The 21,268-nt window shown below is 40.1% G+C and overlaps 1 long non-coding RNA gene across 1 annotated transcript; it reads right to left on the reverse strand.

The window, feature by feature from the left end:
* Positions 1-3,682: 3,682 nt before the first annotated feature.
* Positions 3,683-14,550, reverse strand: LOC141505270 (uncharacterized). Its single transcript, XR_012473573.1, has 3 exons — positions 12,395-14,550; positions 10,510-10,559; positions 3,683-8,687 (listed from the first exon to the last, which is right to left on the reverse strand). It is a non-coding gene; the product is annotated as an uncharacterized LOC141505270 (long non-coding RNA).
* Positions 14,551-21,268: the final 6,718 nt, after the last annotated feature.

Here is a 21,268-nt window from a genome sequence, read left to right on the forward strand (position 1 = left end):
TGCTCTACCAACTTCAGAGATTTGTTGAAAGGATCAAAAGAGATAATGTAAATGAAAACACTTTGGAAAATTGTTACAAGCTATATACATGTTGAGTGATATCCTCATTATGCTTTTTCAATATATTTTTCAATATATTTCAATATATATTTTCAATATATTCCACCTCTGACCTTGGGGAAATCACTAATTTTTCAGGGTTCTAGGCAACTCTCTTTGGAGACTATAAATTGAAGGAAAAACTGTCAACTTACACTAGTCAGAAAGAATTTCCCTATCTGGAAGTTCCCTAGAACAATGAAGTCACAAGTTCAGTTCCTATTCTTATCCTATTCAATACTTCTAAAGGTCCATTGTTTTTAGTGTAGGTGTCAATAACATATCTTAAGAGATGATTTTCTTGAGTTGCTATGGTTAAAAAAATGCATTGATCACTGGCTGAGCTGGGGACAGGACTCTCTGAATTTAGCCATGCTGGGATTGAGATGATAGACATATAGTCTGTCACCAAGTTCCCACTCTAAGTCTTTTCAGCTCAGGATAACTCTGTTGGCATGGTCTTCAAGTAATCAAGGTCACCTTTAGACAGTAATGAAACACAAGAAAAGGATTTAAGTGGAGAAATAATTCTTGTAATCATTATGATTATTTTATATTAAAAATAGAGCAAGTGGACAACCAAAAAGATTAGAATCTTCTAGAAGAATAGTTTGAGTTTTCCATTTATCCACATATTCCCTTACCAATTGCCTATCACAGTATTTCTCAAACAGTTTTTGCTCACAGCATAGTTCTCTTTGCTGTGAGGAATCATGGCATAATTAGTATTAAAACTGGCAACAAAGAAGAGTTCCTAGACAGTCAGGTGTCTAGCCCCATTACCGTGTCCCTGAGATTCCTCTACCTCTCTTTTCTCCTGCCTCAATCCCTCACCTCTTCATTTTACTTCTTCCTGAGGACTCCAAGCAGTAGAGGCAGTTTTGAACCCCTGAGGATAGTTATTGTGACCTTCCAAATATAGTCAGGAAAATATGATCACAAAATGCAGCTGAAGGTGGAAGCTGGGGATTTCACGACATACCTAGTGAAAGTAGCAGCATACCCTTTGAGAACTCCTATCCAATTATTATCTATATCACAAAGTCTTCAATTCAGGGGAAGAATCTATGTTTGGGAAAGTCATTGCTACAAATGAATGTAATAACTGGAGTACTTAAAGGACTTTTGGATGCCCAATGAATGCTTCGGGGTTCTAAATTCTGGGAGACGATTTGGGGATAAGAAAAGAGTAACTTTAAAAAATCTCTTTTTGGAGAAAATAGAAGCACAGTCTTGAAATGCAAGGAGCCTGTAACTCCAGAATTCAATGCCTGCTCAGACACTGACTTACAAAACAGTCCTGCTTTTTCTCTGTCCAAGCTAATTATGAAACACATGGTTCCCACTATCTATGATCAGTTAGTTGAAAGTCTAGAATGTGTTATGTGCTGTGGGATATATGAGGGAAGACTCAAGTCCTGCCCCCAGAGAATTGTAGAATTTCATAAGTAGAAGATACCTGAAAGACCATCTAATCTGACTTCTCCATTGTACAGATGGTACAATGACATCAAGAAAAGGAAAATGATGTTACCTTGAGTCATATGCTAGTAAGTGGAATAGCTGGGATATGGATCTCAATCTTCTGATTCCAAATCAAGTTTTCTTTCATTGCAACTTTATTGAAGAGTTAAGTTTTCTTCATGAAACAGAGAACTTTGGAGAATATTTATAATAGGATGCAAATTCTAGTGTTTTGGATCATGTGTATTCAAAGTGTTCATTTAGATCATGTGTATTCAAAGTGTTCAGTGAAAGGAGGGGTCAGTGGAGCTGGAGTAGAAAGAAAAGGGAAGAATACATTATAATATTGGGAAAAACAAGACATGTAAGAGATAGAAAGGATACCAGCTAGATCAAAGCTACCCAAGTCCTACTCTAATGCCTCATCATGGTTATGGAGGTAAGACTGAATTTTCAATGCCAGTTGAATACAAGCTCTAGAAGGTTCAACCATGTTGGAAATTCTTCAAAGAAAGTCTCTGTGATGACTAGCCTGACTAAGCCTAGAGAGAGAGAGAGTGTCTCTACAGGAAGGTTGGCCACTTGGTAATAAAATCTGGCCAAAGTAACCCATGAAACCTAGACAAATGCAAAATGATCTTGGTAAATCCGTTCTATTGCTGTAGTAATGTTGGCGAATGAGTGGAAATGGGGTAGGGAGCAAAAGGTAATAAAACTGCTACAGTTTTTAGACTTTCTATAAACATTAACTTGGCTATTGGTAATCAAAATGTGAAAAACTTGTCTAATGACCAATAAGAGGATACACTACTGCAGGAATTGAATCATATAAAGTTTTACACTATCACTGTAAATGAAAGCAGAAGACAAAAAGAAGGTACAGTTAAATGGAAGTATGACTCAGTTTTTGGAGAGACAAATAAAGGATTTGGTGAAGTTCTATATATGCATTTCTAAATAAAAAGAAACAGCATTTCATGGACCTTTGGTTATCTCATATTATGATGCTTATGATCAGCATTTACAGAAACACAAGCATGAAAATAATTATAGGCAATGTACCAACATCTGTTATGGAGGATGAGGAATAAGTAGAGAATTTTTATGAAGACCTTAATAATATTCTCTAAATTAAATCAAAATATATTTTGATATTCAGTGACTCTCATTAGATCACAGGGAGAGAGGGCTTTAAAAAATTTTGAAGCAAATAACAAGAAAAGCTAAACACTTGTGGGCTGCACAGAAGCCTCATGTCTATGTTTCATGAATACTTTCTGTGAAAAAAAGAACTGAGACATACTAAACATGGTATGTTCCAGGTTCTTTTTCTAAACAATGTAAGATATTTTAACAGACAGAAAATGAGTTTTTACTGAAATTGTAATCATTCCTGAATCAGCTATCTGTACATAGTTAGATCATGACTTGTAAATGAAAAGTAAAATAAAATCTCAAAAAATGAGGAAAAATAGGATAAGTAACATTTAATTAACATAATTACAACCTGACCCAATGAAAAAAATGGGTTGTTGGTAACCAAAAAAAATGGATAAAAGAACAGATATTGATATAGACTATTAACATTTCTGAAAAAGTTTAACCAAAGTAAATCAAATGATATAAGGAGAACAATAGAGTCCAGAAACCTCCTCAGTCAATAAGCCCTTGATCTCTTTGTCAAGAGGAGAGATTGAGGGGTCGGCTAGGTGGTGCAGTGGATAGAGCACTGGCCTTGGAGTCAGGAGTACCTGAGTTCAAATCAGACCTCAGACACTTAATAATTACCTAGCCGTGTGGCCTTGGGCAAGCCACTTAACCCCGTTTGCCTTGCAAAAACTAAAAAAAAAAAAAAGAGGAGAGATTGAAAGACAGAAAGAACATTGAATTAGAATATAAACTCTTTTCCTAAATCTTAAAGAATACAGGGCGCAGCTAGGTGATGCAGTGGATAGAATACTGGCTATGGAGTCAGAAGTACCTGAGTTCAAATGTGACCTCAGACACTTAATAATTGCCTAGCTGTGTGATTTTTTTTTTTAGGTTTTTGCAAGGCAAACAGGGTTAAGTGGCTTGCCCAAGGCCACAAGGCTAGGTAATTATTAAGTGTCTGAGACCAGATTTGAACCCAGGTACTCCTGACTCCAGGGCTGGTGCTTTATCCACTATGCCACCTAGCTGCCCTTAGCTGTGTGATCTTGGGCAATTCATTTAACCCCATTTCTTTGCAAAAAACAAAAACAAAAAAAAGTATACAGGGATGAAAATAATTGTTTAATAAAATAGCAAAAAACATTGAAGAGAAAAACAACTGAAACAAAAGCATGGTGAAAGATCCAACACTTCAGAACCATCTCAAAGGTATTAAAGGATGAAGTTGAAAGGAGAACAACAGACAAAATGTTTGTACAGATTTTTAAACAATCTTTTCATACTGAGGGAAGTCATCACATTTGGACTCTAATGCTGCAATCTCAGAGGTGCTGCAGAAGGAGGTAGAAATGGCATTGAAGGAAGCAAAAATGTGAAAAAGTAGCTGACCTGTATGAGTGCTCAGAACGAAACTCCATTTTGGAGGCAATGACATTTTGATTGTTTTAAGAGATCAATCTTAAAGTACCTGGAAGAAAGGAAGTTAGCAAAAGCAAGTGAAAAAAATTATGGATTTTATAATTACTAGGGAAAGAAGACTAAACAAATATCAATAATAACTAGCCCACATTCCCATTTTCTCTTCAATATAGAAATGTTTATGACAAAAACCTACCCATGTTGTTTTATCCATTCATTTTTTTTTGTTACCAACAGACATCTATATCTCTATCTTTAGCCAACATCTCAAACAAACAGCCCGAGCCAAGATTTGAACAGGAAAAATTTTACACACACATACATGTATATATACACTAGTCAACTTTTTTCATGACTCCAACCTTCTTTCTAAACAAATGTTCAACTTTTTATCATCACTATTCTTCTGGTTATATTATATAACTATAAGGCTTGGAATACTATGGTTGCTAAAGAACTGATGTTGAGATCACCCAAGGAGCATTGAAGAAATATACAGTGGGTGTTAGAAGGCTGAAATACAATAGAATGAGGAATTGTAAGGAAAAGGGGTATAATATATCAAAGGAAAAGGAATCATGTACAAAAATATTTAAAGCAGCTCTTTTAGTAGTGGCAAAGAATTGAAATTTGAGGGGATGTCCATTAATTGGGGAATGACTGAACAAGTTATGGTATATGACTATGATAAAATACTATTGTGCTATGAGAAATGACAAGAAAAATCTGGACTCATATGACCTAGTGCAAAGTGAAATAAGCAGAAATAGTGGAAGATTGTACACAGTAACAGTAATATTGTATATTGATTATATAGTTATTTTTTAGAAATATAGTGGATCCAAAGATATTCCAAAGGACTTTTGAAGAAAAATACTATCTCCAGAGAAAGAACTGATGGAGCCTGAACATAGATAGAATCATATTCTTTATAATTTTATTATTGTTATTTTTGTCTGTTTTCTTTTTCGACATGGCTAATATGGAAATATTTTGCATGACTGTGCAAAAAAGGGGGGAAGGGAAAGAAAGAGTTGGGAACTCAAAATATAAAAAAGCAAATATTAAAATGTTTTTGTTTACATGTGATTGAGAAAAAAATAAAAATTAAATGTAAAAAATGAAAAGGCCTAAAGTAGAGCTGCCATATTTAGTCTACAACAATCCCAAGTTTGAAATGAACCAAGTTAAACTATAATGGGGGAATATTTAACAAAATAAATAATACAATAAAACATGGATAATATTAATATATAAACCACAATATACTCCCACAAGGATCTATTTGTGTGATGGTGACCCCCAGTTCTATTTGAGCTTCACACCACTAATGTAAAGGACTTTTATCTGAGAAATGAATGACTAGGGATAAATAAAATGCCCTAATCACATATCAAGAATGACAGAAAACTGATGGACAAAACACTTGCTCCACTGGTGTTTATGTAATATCAAAAGAGGTATATAGTAAGTCCCTAGCATTTGGGGTTGGCACATTCCCTTCATGCTGGATTTATGGAAAGATATATACAAGAGTTGTATAAGTTGGACAAATATGTAAGGATTGCTTTCTGAATCATTGGCAAGAAAGGGTATTCACATCGATGAAATCAGAGTCCATTGCAGTGTTGGGGTATAAGTCCATTAGAATTAACATAGAAAGGTCACTGGTAGAAAAAACAAAGAAAAACTTTCTGGTGATCAACTAGTCAAATACACAGAAGTGTGCCAAATAGGGTGTGAAATTTCTTTTACTGAAATTTTAAAGTCTGATTCTTACTCCAAACCAAAGGAAGTTATTCTTTTCTCTTCTCTTAGATTTATGAAATATCTCTTTTTCTACATTAGAAATCCTGGATAGTTCTGCCTGGTGATATAAGGTCAGATAAACTAACTGGAGGTCCTTGCTAAAACCTCACTGCTCATTCTATGTAGGGCTTTGATATCTTTATATAACCCCCACCTAGGGAATTTGGAAGGCTCAATACCCCAGGTCCCACAGTTAGAAAAAGGCACAAGGTTATCCCATAACACACACTTTAGGGAAAGAAGCAATGCCAGATTGGTTCAGGTCAAAAGGAATATTCTCTCCCTTGGTTCTTTTTCCCTGCAAGGTGAAAGGGTATGACTAGTACATTGGAAGCAAACATACAAACTCATGAGGTGTCCATACAAGAGATACTATCTGTAGTTCTGGACTCTTCATCAACAAAAATGGGAAACCTCAGGGAGGATAATGAAATTGTAAAAGGAATGAAATTATTCCAATTTGGTGCAGTAGATAAGTATTGGACCTGTAATCAAGAATACCTGAGTTAAAAACAGGTCTTAATGAAGGGAGCAGAACCAAGAGAACATTGTACACATTAACAACTTTGTAAGTTGATCAACTATAATGGATGCAGCTCCTCTCAGCAGTCCAGAGATCAAGGACAACCCTGGGAGAACTGTTATGGACAATGCCATCCACATCCAGAGGAAAAAAATAAACAAACCATGGAATCTGAATGGATGCTATGTTCACTTTTTTTTTTAGACTTTTTTTCAAGGCAATGAGGTTAAGTGGATTGCCCAAGGCCATATGGCTAGGTAATTATTAAGTGTCTGAGATCAGATTTGAACCCAGGTACTCCTGACTCCAAGGCCGGTGCTCTATTCACTGCACCACCTAGCTGCCCCATTCACTGCGCCACCTAGCTGCCCCCTATGTTCACTTTTTAAAAAAATTTTTCTTATGTTTTTCCTTTCTAACTCATGATTTTCTTTCCTTCCCCTTAGACCTAATTCCTCTTACACAAAATGACTATATGTAAATATGTTAAACACAAATGCACATGAACAACTTTACCAGACTATCCACTGCCAATGGGAAGGTTTAGGGAAGGGAGGATAGTAGAAAAAAGTGTAAGATAAATGTTCAATTAGATGAATTTTGAAAAATTACCTTTGCATGTAATTGGAAAAATAAAATATAATTTAAAAATACATCATAGACATGCTTATTATGTTTATGTGTGAATACGCAGACATGCACACACACACATAGTGTATATATTTGATATACCATAGTTGACATGTATGATAGTTGATTTTGTATATGTGTATAATGCATGTACCAATGTACTTATATCTATATGTATATGTGCATATATATATTATATATATTTAATAGAAAAAGATCTGATACTTGTTCATCCAGCCTAGTTACAATGGATACAAGACAATGGGCATATCCTCTTCTTCCTCCCTTTTCTTCTGAGGATGTTTCAACACAAGTCTAAGGCAGCAGTCTAAAGATGCAAAAGGTACACTGATGCTCTGGAAATATCAAAACAACAAAGGTAATATGGTGCCCTGAAGGGACCATAGCTTTGATCCTAAAATGAACTTCATTCATTCATTCATTCATTCATTCAATAGATACCAAACATTTTTACAGTGATTACTGCAAAGGATATGGAAATGAAGATAAAATGGTGCAGTCCATAGTGTATATAGTATCTGATTGGGGACTTGAGTCAAATACTTGCCAGTCACTAGCAATTGATGTTCTTTCTTATATTTCTAATGAAGTTTGAGTCTAAGATGTAATCCCTGCCCTCAGGGATTCTTATTGTCTAATAAGGGAAATAGGACAGGTATACAAGGAATTACAAATACAAACTAGACTACAATAGTTGGTAAATACATGTCTTGGAGTCAAGAAGAACTTAGTACAAAATCTGACACAGGACTATATGATTTTGGGCAAATCACCACTTCTCTGGTGATCAGTTTTCTTGTTTGTAAAATAGGGGAGATGGACTGAATGATCCTGGAAGGTCCCTTGGAAGGCATTTTGTGATTCTCTAAGATACACACAAATTGCTACTGAAGTTTGGAGAAGGAAGAAACGTTCTTATGATGGATAATAGACATAGTTTGACCTATGACCCAACTCTCTTTGTCATCCTGCCTCTGTTCCTGTACCTTGGTTCAATATAGGCAGGCTGACTGTGATAGGCCTTCCATTTATGATTTTACATATCTCTAAAATTTCTTTATTCTGATTCTATAGTCTACTTTCATCATTTCTTCCTCCATTCTACCACAGCAGAAGGAACAAAGCCTAGCAAACTGCAGAAAATACACCCTTCATTTGTTTTAGAAGATTTTGTGGCTTGCTCACACCCAACCTCTTCAATCCCTCCCCCCATACCAAGTCTCTACAAAGCCCCTTATTAAGAAATTGGTCAATTTCCCTGCTAATTAAAATAAATACTATGGCACATTAAAGGCCAATTAATTTTCAGAGCTGCCCGGGGAAACACTGCCCGGAAAGTTTTGCACCCGCCCCTCTCAGAAAAGTGCAGCCGTGCAGGAAAAGGCAAGGAGGGAGCTGGGGATGGGGAGGGCCAGAATATGAGGCATGGGAGGAAGTGACCTGAACAGTCAGGGTTCCAACGAAGTCCAACGTGTACATGAACTTCTGGAAAATATCATGTTGGAGAGACGGGGCAGCTCAAAGTGACGAAGAGAGATTAATTTTCAAGGTATCTCTGACTCAATCCCTCCTAAAATGGAAGTAAGATAGTCACAAAAATATAGACTCTTTTATTAACTTCATCCTCCCCCATCCCTAACAGCTGAGGAAAAGAATATTCCATAGAAATGGACCTTACTTTATTAAATGCATCATAGAAATATATCCTTCTTTAGTAAAAAATATTTATGAAAGGTTTGCATAAATCAAATTTTATTATAAAAGGAATATTTTAATTTAATAAATGTGCTATCTAGAGGAACTCTACTGGAAATTCTTTCATTGAATAAAAATTTGGACATAGACGATCTGGGTTCAAATCTTGACACTACAGATGCAACACTGGGCAAGTCACTTCACTTCCAAGCCTCAGTTTACTTCTCTGCAAAATGAGGGAGTAGGACTGTATGAAATCTACTCCTTCCTTATAAAGTCATCTCCTAGGCATAGTGGAAAAGTACTGTCCTAGATATCAAGAAAACTAGATTTTTATTCTCAACTTTATCATGAATTCATTGTATGACCTTGGACAAGTCCTTCTCCCTCTCCAAATCTGTTCATTTGTAAAATGGAGATGATGATTCCTCCTTGTCCTACTTCACATCATTGAGATAATGGATATGAGAACATTTATAAAATGCTATACAGATAGAAGTGGTTATTATTCCTAAAATATGAATTTTCATATATTAGATTTGCTCAATCATAGATCACAGAATGTCAGAGATGAAGGGTAACTTAGTGTTTATTTAGTCTAATCCCTTCATTTTACAGATGGGAAAACTGAAGCCTAGAGAGGTTGAATACTTATCCAAGGTCATACAGTTAGTGAGCAAAGGTGAGCTATAACCACACTCTCACTAAAGAAACCAAGGTCTCAGTGAAGAAGAATACCAGAATAGATACTGCTTTTCCCTCCCTATTCAAATCAGTGTCTTCAAGTAAGGTCTTTGCAAGCTGAGGCTAGATGACTCTCTGGCCACACCTGTCCTGTTTTGGTGCTTCTGAGACACATCTGCTCTGTCAGGTGAGAGAGCCGGGAGCCAGCCGGCCTCGTGGCAGGTGTGGGACGCAGTATGGTGACAGGCGCCTAGCAGGCAGTGCTCCCGGGCTACAGGAAAAGACTGTGCCAGTTTTAACATTGGCAAAGATGCTCATCTCTTCTTCCCTCAGGCCCCAGCTGGAGCTGGGAGCTGGAGAAGGTGGGGCACAGATAGACAAAGATGAAATCTAGGGAGTGAAGATGGGAGTGGAGCCAAGCCTCCAGACCTTCACTGATTTTTCTCTATTTCACAGAGCTTTTTTTTGGGGGGGGGCATTGGAGTGGGGATACCTTTTCTAGTCCAACTACAATTGAAAGGCCCCTGGGGTATGTCACCTTGTCTCCCCTTACTCTTTTCTCCTCCCCTCAACCCCAGGAGATCAATCACACTCAGCATATTGAAAGAAGTATCTCTAGAAAAGGAGGCCATAAAGGAAATGATGCAAAATTGATTCCATTTACCTTAACCTTATTTTATGTTATTTTTTTTTGTGATTCAAGATGATCCTAGCCCATTGTACAGTCCAAGTTGCTGCTTTCCTGAATAGCATGGAAATCATTCTATTTCAGAGCTAAAAGGAATCTAGCTCTATATTTATTCCTCCAGAAACATGATGAATTTGGAGTACAGATAATAGACCATGAAAATGAGATAACATATTAGTACTGGAAGGGACCTTAGAATGTAGATTGCTGGAATTTGAAAGAACCCACAGAGGGGGAAACCTAAGACCTAGGGAGTGGGGAAGTGACTTGCTCAATGTGACCCAAATGAAGCATCAGAGTCAGAACTAGAATCCGTGTCTCTCACCTCTTAGCTCAAGGCTTTTTCTTCAACACTGGACTGCCTCTTCTGATAAGCTGAGGAAATAAAGAAGGGGATATTCATTCTAAGCAGGAGATGTCAGTTTGGTCCTCCCCCACTGCCTAGCATCTTTCATTAGGGCATTCAAACTGCACCTGGCCCCCTTGGCCTTTTACACAGTCACTGCTGACTCTCCTGCTTGCTTTATTAAGGCCCTATTGACCTAGTGCCTCTCAGATGCTGGGGTTTAGAAGCTGCTCTTACTAGGGAGAAAGTCTAATAACATTGTCACTGCTGAGGAAGCCACAGGAACCTCAGAGGAGTGTTAAAGACAGGAGACAGTGAAATTCATTGGAGATTTGTGAACATAGACACATGAGTCCAAGTGTTCCTGAACATGCCTCACCCCCATTCATGTGCATTTGTGATCACTTGGCTCACACACGTGCTGGAGAGTGCAAAAATAGAAATCCAATGCACACAAATGAAGAGATTCATGTATGCACCCACACATAAGTAAGTGAGATGGGTGCATATCTGTGCAAAGCATGATTAAATACATATACGTGCATGTTAAAGCTATGTTTAGGGCAATATCACCCTCGGACAACAAAATTAGATGCTCCCACAAAGCTGGGTTTATTATGCCTGGCAAGTAAAACTGGCAACAATCCCAGTCCCCATACAGATCAGTTCCTCAGGAGGTACTGGGTTATTGGTAAAGAAAAGTCTCAATTTCCACACCCATGAGCAGTGGGATGGGTGGTTGTTGGTTGGTTTTACTGCATAGAGACATAGAAAAGGCCATAGAGACTCAGAATGCAGAGTATCAGATCACTGAAGACATCGAGGTGACGACGGTCAGCGCCGTGGTGAGGAGTGGTGAGACCAGCAACAATAACAGAGATTTATTGCTTCCAGCTCGATTAACTGGGCCATCTGGATACTATGCGTCAGCGTGAGTTATTAGAGACCACAACCTGATGTTGTAAATGGCATATGAGTGGGGAGGAACTTGAGTAACAGTAGCTTTCTCCTAGAGTATCAGTAAGTCAGGTTGGGGAATAGAGGTTAGGAGAATTTTTCCTGGGCTATTAGATCAAATATGGTATATATGCAATACAAATACAGACATATATGTTGATGGACAGTACCAACATTTGCAGTCCAGGACTCATGAAGAAGGGTCCATAAGCACAGAGACCTGATATAAACCATCTATATGGTTTCAACAAAGAAGCTTTGTTCATCTTCATATAGTGTCATCTTCACTAGAACAGAGCTCAAAAAAGAAAAGAAGGCTATAGAAGGAAGAAATGAGTTATGGAGGAGAAATAAAGGGAAGGAAGATATAGCTGATCGGTTTTGGTTAAGTGGAAATTAACAACCTCCAGGTCCAAACTATGGAGAAAGGGCAGTAAATCAATAACAGAGGCAGGTATGGAGGAAGATGGTTGATGCTTAAAGAAAAACCTATTTAAATACATCAGTGCCAAAATTTTTGTCTACCCTATGCTTACCACCATGGCAAAGAAATGGAGATTGTTCATCTTCCACATACCTTCTTAGGCTACCCTTTCATGATTTTTTCCCTCCCATTCCCTCTTCGAGATTCCTTGTGATATTGACTATAACCCAGGATTTCTTAACCTGGACAGATTTTAGGAGATCCATGAATTTGGATGAGTAAAAAATTACATCCTTATTTTCATTGATCCATAACTGGTAATTTAGATTTCCTTCCATTATTTTAAAATTTTGTTCTCAGGTGACCATAGGTTTCACTAGGCAGTCAAAAGGCTTCATGATAAAAAGGAGGTAAAGAATCCCTACTCTAATCTGTTAACTTGTGTGCAAATTTTGAAAGGGATGAAACCCAGATATGATTTACCTTAACTCTCTATATATGAAAATGACTTATCTTCTTTCTTCTCCTTTTTTCATACTGATGCTTCAAGGTCACCAGAACAGATTCATTCCTCTTTAGGGAATGAGTGCTCCCCACCTCCATCTCAGAAGAAGAGGGAAGAAAATTTGTAAAAAAAAAAAAAAAGTCATTTAAAGAAATCAAATAAGAATGTTAGTGAAAACCCCCTCCCCCATTTCCCTTACTCTTGGCTTCCTTCCCCTTTGGGCCACAAGATCTTTTCTCTTTCCAGACACAAGGCAATGTGCTCAAGGCTGGGGAGGGTATTTGCAAAACTAGTCAAGCATGTGAGCCTGATCCCCATCAAGGTACTCAGTCCAACAGTCCAACACAAGAGCCTCTTTCTTGTCCAGCCAGGAGAAGACTAGGTTGGGGAGCTCAAATCACTGCTGGGGGTGGGAAGACCAGTCTCTCCTAATGCTTTCTTGTTTAGTGCTTATTTTGAAAGGCCAAGACTGTTCTGGTTCCAGAACATTCTCCCTCCGAAAAATAAAACAAAACTCAATACTGATTTTTGTGAACTTCTGGAACCAAATTTTTCTTTCTCTGGGGGTCTAGGCCTATATAATTCAAATAGAGATTAGAACAACCAAACCCACAGGCAGAAGCCTAGGCAGTAGGAGCAAAGAGCTATCAGAGAATGCTGAACCTATTCAGTTCTCTGGGGAACTGGGAAACCGTCAATGGCCAAAGCTGACATTTCCTTTCTCCTGGACCCTGAGGCTTCTGCCTCGCCGTGCATCAGCCGGGGAGCTAGCAGCAGATGGTGATAACTTTTGCTCATTGCTGACTTGGGCGGGAGTCAAGCCTCCCATCCCAAGGCAACACCCAGACCTCATGACCTGCCCCTCTGAGCCCTCCTGCCCTGTCTGCTCAGAGGTGATCCTCCCTCCCCCACTGTAAACTCCCTAACCCCAAAGGAACCTCTGACCCTCATTTAAAGGCAAAGGGGGGGGGGCCTCACAAAAACTCTAAAACAAAACCAAAGAACTGACCTCCCCCAACAACCCCCACCACTCAAAATAACCAAAGGCAAGTTAAACTTCCCATAAAGCTTGGCAGAAATAAACTCATTTGGGTATCTGTATAGATGTTTTACAAATTTGAGGGTTTCCTCCTCAACTTTTTTTCCTTGGCAACTTTCATACAATGACCTAGTTTGGTAGTGAACAGGAACAGTCAGGAGCCTGGGATTTGATTTCATTTTTTCCCTTCAAGATCTTTGCTAAGGAAAAGCATTGTAGTGTATAGTTAAGCAAGGGAAAGAACAGGAGGAAGGAGACGAGGGGAATTTAGCTCAGCGAGGACAGAGGGTGGAGTGGGTAGAGAACACTCCATTTGGAGTCAGGAAAAACTGCATCTCCCTCCTCCTGCTTCTGATGCGTACTAGCTTGCGAGACCCTCGCCAAATCATTTAACCTCCGGGGGCCTCAGACTGGGGGGGGGGGTATCCTGGGTGACATCTAAGGTCACTCCAAGCTCTGGATGTCCGCGCTGAAGGGAGCCCGTCATGTGCCCTAGGGTCCGTGCTGGGCATAAGTCTGGTCGTTGGGGTGGCTTTCCCCCGCACACCCCCAGCTGCCAGAAACAAAACCACTCCCCAGATGCTCTTGCTTTTCAAAGGCTAACCAGGTTTTTTTGTTTGTTTGTTTGTTTCGTTTTGTGAAAAATTGGCTTGGGGAGGAGAAGGAGGAAAGAGGGGCTGCTTTAAAAAAAACACAAAATCCCGAGATGTGCTGCTGTAAGGGATCGGAGGTAATGGAGGCGGGGGGTGCGAGGGCGAGGGGACGAATGAGGGGGGTCGAGTGTGGGGGGGCACCGGCTCCCCCGCCCGCTCCCTGACAAGGTGCCCGCGCGGCCGGGGCAGAGCGAGGGCCGGGGCCGCGCCGCAGCCTCCCTTCCACGCGGGTCTCCCTGGTAACCGTCTCCTGCGGGCTGGGAGGGGCCCTGGCTCGTGCGGGCCTCAGCAGAATGCGATTCTATTTTCTGCTGCTTCCTGTTCCTCGCTGCCACGTCGCCATGGCAACCGTGTTAGCTCAAGGAGCTCGCTTCCCGGTCTCCTCTCACTCACATGACCCCAGCGAGCTTTCTCCCCAACCTTGTCTCGCACTCGCTTTTTTTTTTTCCACGTCCTCCACCGACACCCCCCCCAGCCACGCGTGCCTCCAGCCACAGATGGACCCCCTTTTCCTTCCTCCTGTTCCCCACCCTCTCCCTCTCCCCTCCCCCTCCCCACGCGCGGGGCCCCCTTTTCTGTGCCCACAGCCCGGAGAGACTGATGGGGAACGCTTATTAAAAAACATTGTAACCGTTTCCGTTTTTATTACGTTGACAAGGGAGCGTTATTTACTGTTATTGTTTGCCGGGAAGGCTTCGCTAGCCGAGCCCAAAGCTCTCCTGGGAGCTCACCTTTCGGGTTTTTAACTGGGAAGTCACAAGGGGGTGTGGGTATTGGCGGGGAGGCAGGGGGAGGCTTCTCTCGGAATAAATGACTGCTCGGGGAAGGGTATTTGGCAGTCTGGAAACACCCCCCTCGGCTGAAGGGCCCAGGGAGCCGTGAGGAAGGCGACGAGGCAACAACTCACTCGTCCCTTTCTCCGCGGGCTGCCGGCTCTCAAGGACCTTTGTCTCAGAGAGGTGACTCTTCGCATTTGACCCCCAAAAGGCATCTTGGGCTCATCAACTCACGCGTTATTTGAACCAGAAGGATTGTTTCAAAGCCCAAATCTGTTCGTTTTTATAGAGGAGGAAACTGAGGCAGAGGAACGTGACGTGACTTGCACCCAACGGATGAATTAGGTTGGAGCTTCTAGTCAATAGTGCAGCGCTTTTCTGGCTACAATACGTTAAATACCCACACTTCATGGGACTTAGGAAGCTAGAACTGAGGCTCCCCCTTATTCATCCATTCAATAATTCCTTCAACAAACACGTATTAGTGCTTGTAAGGTCCTCTATTAGGTGTTGAGGACACAAAAAAGGGAAAAATAAGGGATAGTCCACCAGGCTTCAGACCCCAGGGATCCTAATTCTCTTTCCTTCCTTGCCAACAAAACCCAGACACATAACAAAAGGCCAGGGGCTGCTTCAGGGTAGCAGCAATCAAGGGGAACTGGATGGAGAGCCAAGATGACTCGTATTGAAGAGAGAAGGCAGAAAGGAGAAAAAGAAAGAAAGAAAGAAAGAGAGAAAGGAAAGAAAGAAAGAGGGAGAAAGAGAAAGGAAAAGAAAAAGAAGAGAGAAAAAGAAAGAAAGAAAAAGAAGGAAAGAAAGAAAGAAAGAGAAAGAAAGAAAGAAAAAGAAAGAGAAAGAAAGAAAGAAAGAAAGAAAGAAAAAGAAAGAAAGAAAGAAAAGAAAGAAAGAAAGAAAGAAAGAAAGAAAGAAAGAAAGAAAGAAAGAAAGAAAGAAAGAAAGGAAGGAAGGAAGGAAGAAAGGAAGAAAGGAAGGAAGGAAGGACGAAAGAGACTTCATTCTAGGGAGGGTTCCATGGTATTTGGAATAATTTCCTGGGGAATGTGGTAGAACAGCCTCCCAGCATTTTAAGGCATTTAAAACCAAACCAGATAAAGCACTGGAAAATACCTACCCAGGGGTGGGCTGGCTGAGTGACCTCACTGGCCTTCACTCTCTCTTGTTACCATATGGGGCTGTGGCTTAACTCTCTGGGAGGGAGATACAATGGCACCTTAGCAGCCTTGCCTCTCTTAGGAGCCTCTCCTTTCTAAACAAGACTGGCAAGCCAGCATCAGGTTTGACCCAGTCAGGGTCTACTGCAGTTTCCAAATGAAGAGACTTATTTTTTGCAACTCAAGTCTTGACAACAAACATCCACTGAATTCTCACAGTGCACAAAATCCTGTTCTAGGCAATGGGGTAGAGGGGAAAGTAGATAGAGGAATAACACAAGTTGCTGTCCTAGTAACACTTAAAACCTAGTAGGGGAAAATAAGTCACAAACATAAATAAAGATAATGCAAGGGAGGAATAAGAAAGGTATGAAGTGCTACATTAATTCCAAGGAGGGAGAGATTATTTCCAGCTGGTAGGACCTGGTTTTAACCAAAGAAATATTCACCCAAAAAGTATTAAGAGAACTCCACTGAGGACAGAACTAGAGGAAATGAATGAACCTGTAACATAAAATATTCCAGTTAGACTAAGGAAGAATTCCTTGGCAGGAAAAGTTTAGCAAAGGAAGACTCCCCCCCCCCCCTCCTTTTTCATAGATTTTTTTTTAAAGGAGTGAATTCATCATAGTGATCACTATTTCTAGGATAGCTTGAGTTCAGGCTTTTCTGGGATAGAGGGTAAAGGAAATGACCTCTCAAGGTCCTTTCCTGACCAAGAATTCCATGACTATTTTAGTCAAAATGGCCAGAATGGAAGCAGCTGTGGGGTACAGCAGACAGTGTACTGGCCTGGGAGGGGGAGGGGGATCAGAAGACCTGGATTCTAATGTTGTTACTGTTGCTGACTCACAGTATAACTAACCTTAGTTAAATTCTCTGAGTTTTATTTCTTCATCTGTGACATGAGAAGCTAGGTCTGAGTGACCTTTAATTAAAACTTTAGACAACTCTGACTTTTTAAAAGTAGCCACTCACTTCTCCCCCCCCCCCAAGACAATTTATTATTATTTTTAAATCCAATTAGCTTTTGAAAAGCAAGCCTAACCAGGGACTTATTTTGTTTCTATTAGCTGGGGAATCACCCCAACAATCCTTCTTATGTCTAGAATGAACCCTCTTACAACTGATGGGTTCACTTCACCCCTAACAGATACAGAGCTTAGATGTCATCCAGTATATCCCTGATTTTACAGATGAGGTAACTGAGGGCCAGAGAGGTTAAGGGAACTGGCTGGGGTACACAACTATTGTTTGAGTGAGGAGCTGACACAATTCTTCTTGCCTCCAGTTCACTGCTCTATCTACTATATCCTTTAATCTCACTAACCTTCTTCCCTATTCTTTCCTCTTCTTCTTGTTCTGCTTGTCCTCCAGAAATAATTCCAGACCATATTTAGACCCAAGAACAAGAACAATGAAAGGTTAGAGAACTGTTAAGACGTGCCCAACCCCCTAACCCCACCTCTTATAGCTGAACCAACTAGATCCATCTTAGATGACTAGACTGGCAGGATTCTCTGACTAAGGACTATTCTGGAATATTGACTGGATCAGGAAAGAGTTAAGCAGTTAATTGGCAAATGTTCCCAGATTTCACCTCACTGGCTATTGTCACAAGGTTTCCTGCTGGACCAGGGCTCTGGGACATACAATAGAATCAGATGGAACCTAAATGATGTCTCTCTCTCCCAACGCCCCTACAGTTGATATGAATCTCTAACTCTTAATAAAAGTTTGTAGTTATGTTCCTAACTTGTCTCTGGGCTCTTGAATATTATTACCTCAAACACAAACAGTAGCTGCTCAGGACAGGGAAGCAGCAGGAAAACGCCTCTCAAGTTAGGACTATAAAAAGGACTGGGTGTTTTTTAATGTTTATACTTGTGAACAAACAGCTCTTAATGAACAACCTACTCAGAAGGCTAAACTTTCTGGGGTTCGTGTAGGCTTTTAACTTTGATTTTTTTCTTTTTGTCTTTCCTATATGAAAGTCTCAGTTTGCCAAGGGTATGGGGTAATTACTCTATGGACTACTCTCTGGAGGTCAAATACACCATACAGGTATGTGAATGCTCTCTTCCCAGTGTGCAAGTTATCAGGGAAAGGCAAAGATGTTTCTAGACCAGTCACCCGAAAAAGGATCCCCTTACTCTTTGTCAAAATAAAGAAATTTCCAGACCTTGCAGAAATAATATTAGAACTGCAAGGGATTTAGACCATAGGATACAGAGCTAGAAAGTGTCCAACCTCAGTTTTTAAGAGCTGTGTAAACTTTTGTGTTTTGGGAAGTAGAGGGGGATATTACACCTTTATTTCATTATAATTGTTTTCCTTGGTAACTCTATACATTTTAATGCATTGAAAAATATTGTTTTGAAAAAGACTTTACCAAATTGTTAAAGGAGTCCATAACTCATAAAAAGGTAAGAAGTCCTGATCTAGTCCAATCCATTCACTTTTCAGATGGGAACACCGAGGCCCAGAGAAAGAAGGCAACTTAACCAATGGGAGAGTCAACTGAGAGCACAGAGGGGGGAGAAAAGAAAGACTGGAAGAGGCCATCTTCTTTGTTTTGGCTCTCTGCTCCCTACAGTCTTTTCTATCTCTCCTAATGCAGATAAGAGCCACATGAGCTGATACTCAGAAAAGAGATAATTGATCTTTAGCAAGAAGACTGGGTCATAGAATGGAAAAAAAACACTGGATTTGGGGGCAAAAAAACTTGTGCCTGAAGCCCAATTCTGCCCTTAATCAGTTGTATGACTTTGATTGAGACCTCTATGAAGTGAGGGACTTGAATAAGATGCTATCTAAGTAGCTTTCCAGTTCTACCCATCTAATTTGGGGATTCTTAACTTTTTCCTGTCATGGACTTTACCAGTCTGAAGAAACTTATGGACCTCTTCCCAAACTAATTTTTAAATGCATAAAATAAAATATGATTACAAAAGAAAGCAATTATATTGAAATATAATTATCAATTTTTAAAAACTCATAGACCACCACCTGAAATCTATACACAAATTCATGGATTTGACCTTAATAACTCCAATCTAATCCTTTGATCAGTCCCTACACATTTAGAAGAATTTGATAGATAAAGCAGTAGAGTCTGAGAGTTTTCTGACAGTATTTCATTAAGTATAAATGATGTCTGACAGCTTCTCTAGACTTCAGTCTTCTTGCCAATAAAACATGGATAACAATACCTGTAATGCCCTCTTCTCTCATGGTCATTGTGACTATTTGTGTGATCAAGAACAAGTCATTTATCCTGTCAATACCTTAGTTTTCTCATTCATTAGTTTGGGTTCCTAGATTATAGGATCATATGGTTAGAGCTGGGAGGGATCTTAGAAAGCCTTCTGGTCAAACAACCCTATTTTTATGGATTCGGAGACTGAGGTCTAGAGATAGGTTAAGTGACTCAATGGGATCACATAGTAAGTGATAAGGTTTTTAAACCATAATTCCTTGTAACTAGTGCTGGTGAAACTGCACACCTTCTCCTTCTCCAGCAGTACATTCATAATACCTGAACTACCTTCTTCTCAGGATTATTTTTAAGTTAAGGTAACTAAAGTCATCTTTAACTAAATGACATCTGACTTGACTTCTCTAGGTTTCAGTCTCCTTGTCAGTAAAACAGGGATAGTACTACATGCATTGCCCTCTTCTCACAGCCATTGTGAAGATCTAATGAGACAACTGGTTTGAGAGCACTTTGTGACAAAAAAGCAATGCATAAATATTGCTATAATAACTTCCATTTTCTCTACATAGTATAAAGGAAGGTATCCTCAAGTGATTAGGATGTTACTCATCTTTGAGAAGTCAGTCCAAACTGGTCATGGTAGGGTATGCCGGCAATTCCCAATTCTGAAAGACACTGGAGTTCAGGGGTTCTGAGGGGCAGTAGTCTAAGCTGATTTCACATGGCCCTTGGATTAAGGAAACCATAGAGCTACTCAAGGAGGAATGGATCATCCCAGATTGAAAAACAGGAAAGAACAAAGTTTCCACACCTCCTGGTAGTGAGATTGGACTCATGTATGACCACTGTGCTTACAAGCTGGTTGAGAAATGGAAAAGAGGGACACAAGGGAGAAGGAAAGGGAAAGGGAAAGGGGAAGAGAAAGGGGAGATAGGGAAATCAATTCAGAAACTGTTCTGAATCACCACCAAATCCTGTACCAATGGAAGTACTGACCATATCATTAAATAGAGGGAATGGAATAGAAGACAGTAAAGCAAAGGAAGGGAACCCAGCAGCACTGGTTTCTAATTATCTAATTATCTAATTCATATTATCAGAGACATCTATGGAAAGTACTCAGGATGAACATAGATGCAATAACTGAGGACATACTGACCTTACTTTCATTTTTTGTGAATGTGTCCAACCTGGTAGCCATAAAAATGGAGAGGAGGGTCCAGCTATGGCATCCCAATTGGGCACTGGAGTCTGAAGAATTCAGGGTCAGCCACCTCATTTTCATTTTCAGACACAATGTCATTCCCCTCCTTTTCCCTACCTCCTTCCAACTCACCCTCCTCCTCTCTCCCTAGCTCTTGTTTAGCACTGGGTTTAGCAATGACAACTAGATTACAACTCTGAGTTAAACCTTGAGCTGATCCTTCCTTCTTTTCTTTGCAGGCTGCCCTGAGGTGTGCCAAGTGCTCTAGATTGAAGGCAAGTTGAACCAGCCCTTCCCTAGCCCAGCACCCAGAAGAGAGTGTCTGGGGATCTTCACTGACCTCAAACTAGACAGCCTGGTATATGATGGGTGTGGAAGTGTGTCTAACACTGTTTCCCTCCACCTTCTGCATCTGAGAAAAGTTGCACCTGGGGGAGGAGAAAGACTGGGTGCAGTTAGATCAGAGGTTTGCTGTGGAGGAGGTGGGGGACACACAGTGAAATTCAAAGAAGACAAATTCTGCCAAAACTGGAGAAGTTTTTACTGGAATAATGTGTGTGTGTGTGTGTGTGTGTGTGTGTGTGTGTGTGTGTGTGTACATATATATATATGTATATGTATATATTTATATATTTCCCCTCCTCTTCTTTCTTCCCCTCCAGACATTTATGTAAATATATAAATATATTTCCCTTCCTCCTCTTTCTTCCCCTCCTCTCCAACCACCACCTATTTCCAACTTGTTTCAAGTTCAGATTTAAAACTGCAGTAGAAAGAAAGGGGTGAACCAG

Source organism: Macrotis lagotis, chromosome 1 (genome assembly GCF_037893015.1).
Source record: "Macrotis lagotis isolate mMagLag1 chromosome 1, bilby.v1.9.chrom.fasta, whole genome shotgun sequence".
NCBI classification, from domain to species: domain Eukaryota; kingdom Metazoa; phylum Chordata; class Mammalia; order Peramelemorphia; family Peramelidae; genus Macrotis; species Macrotis lagotis.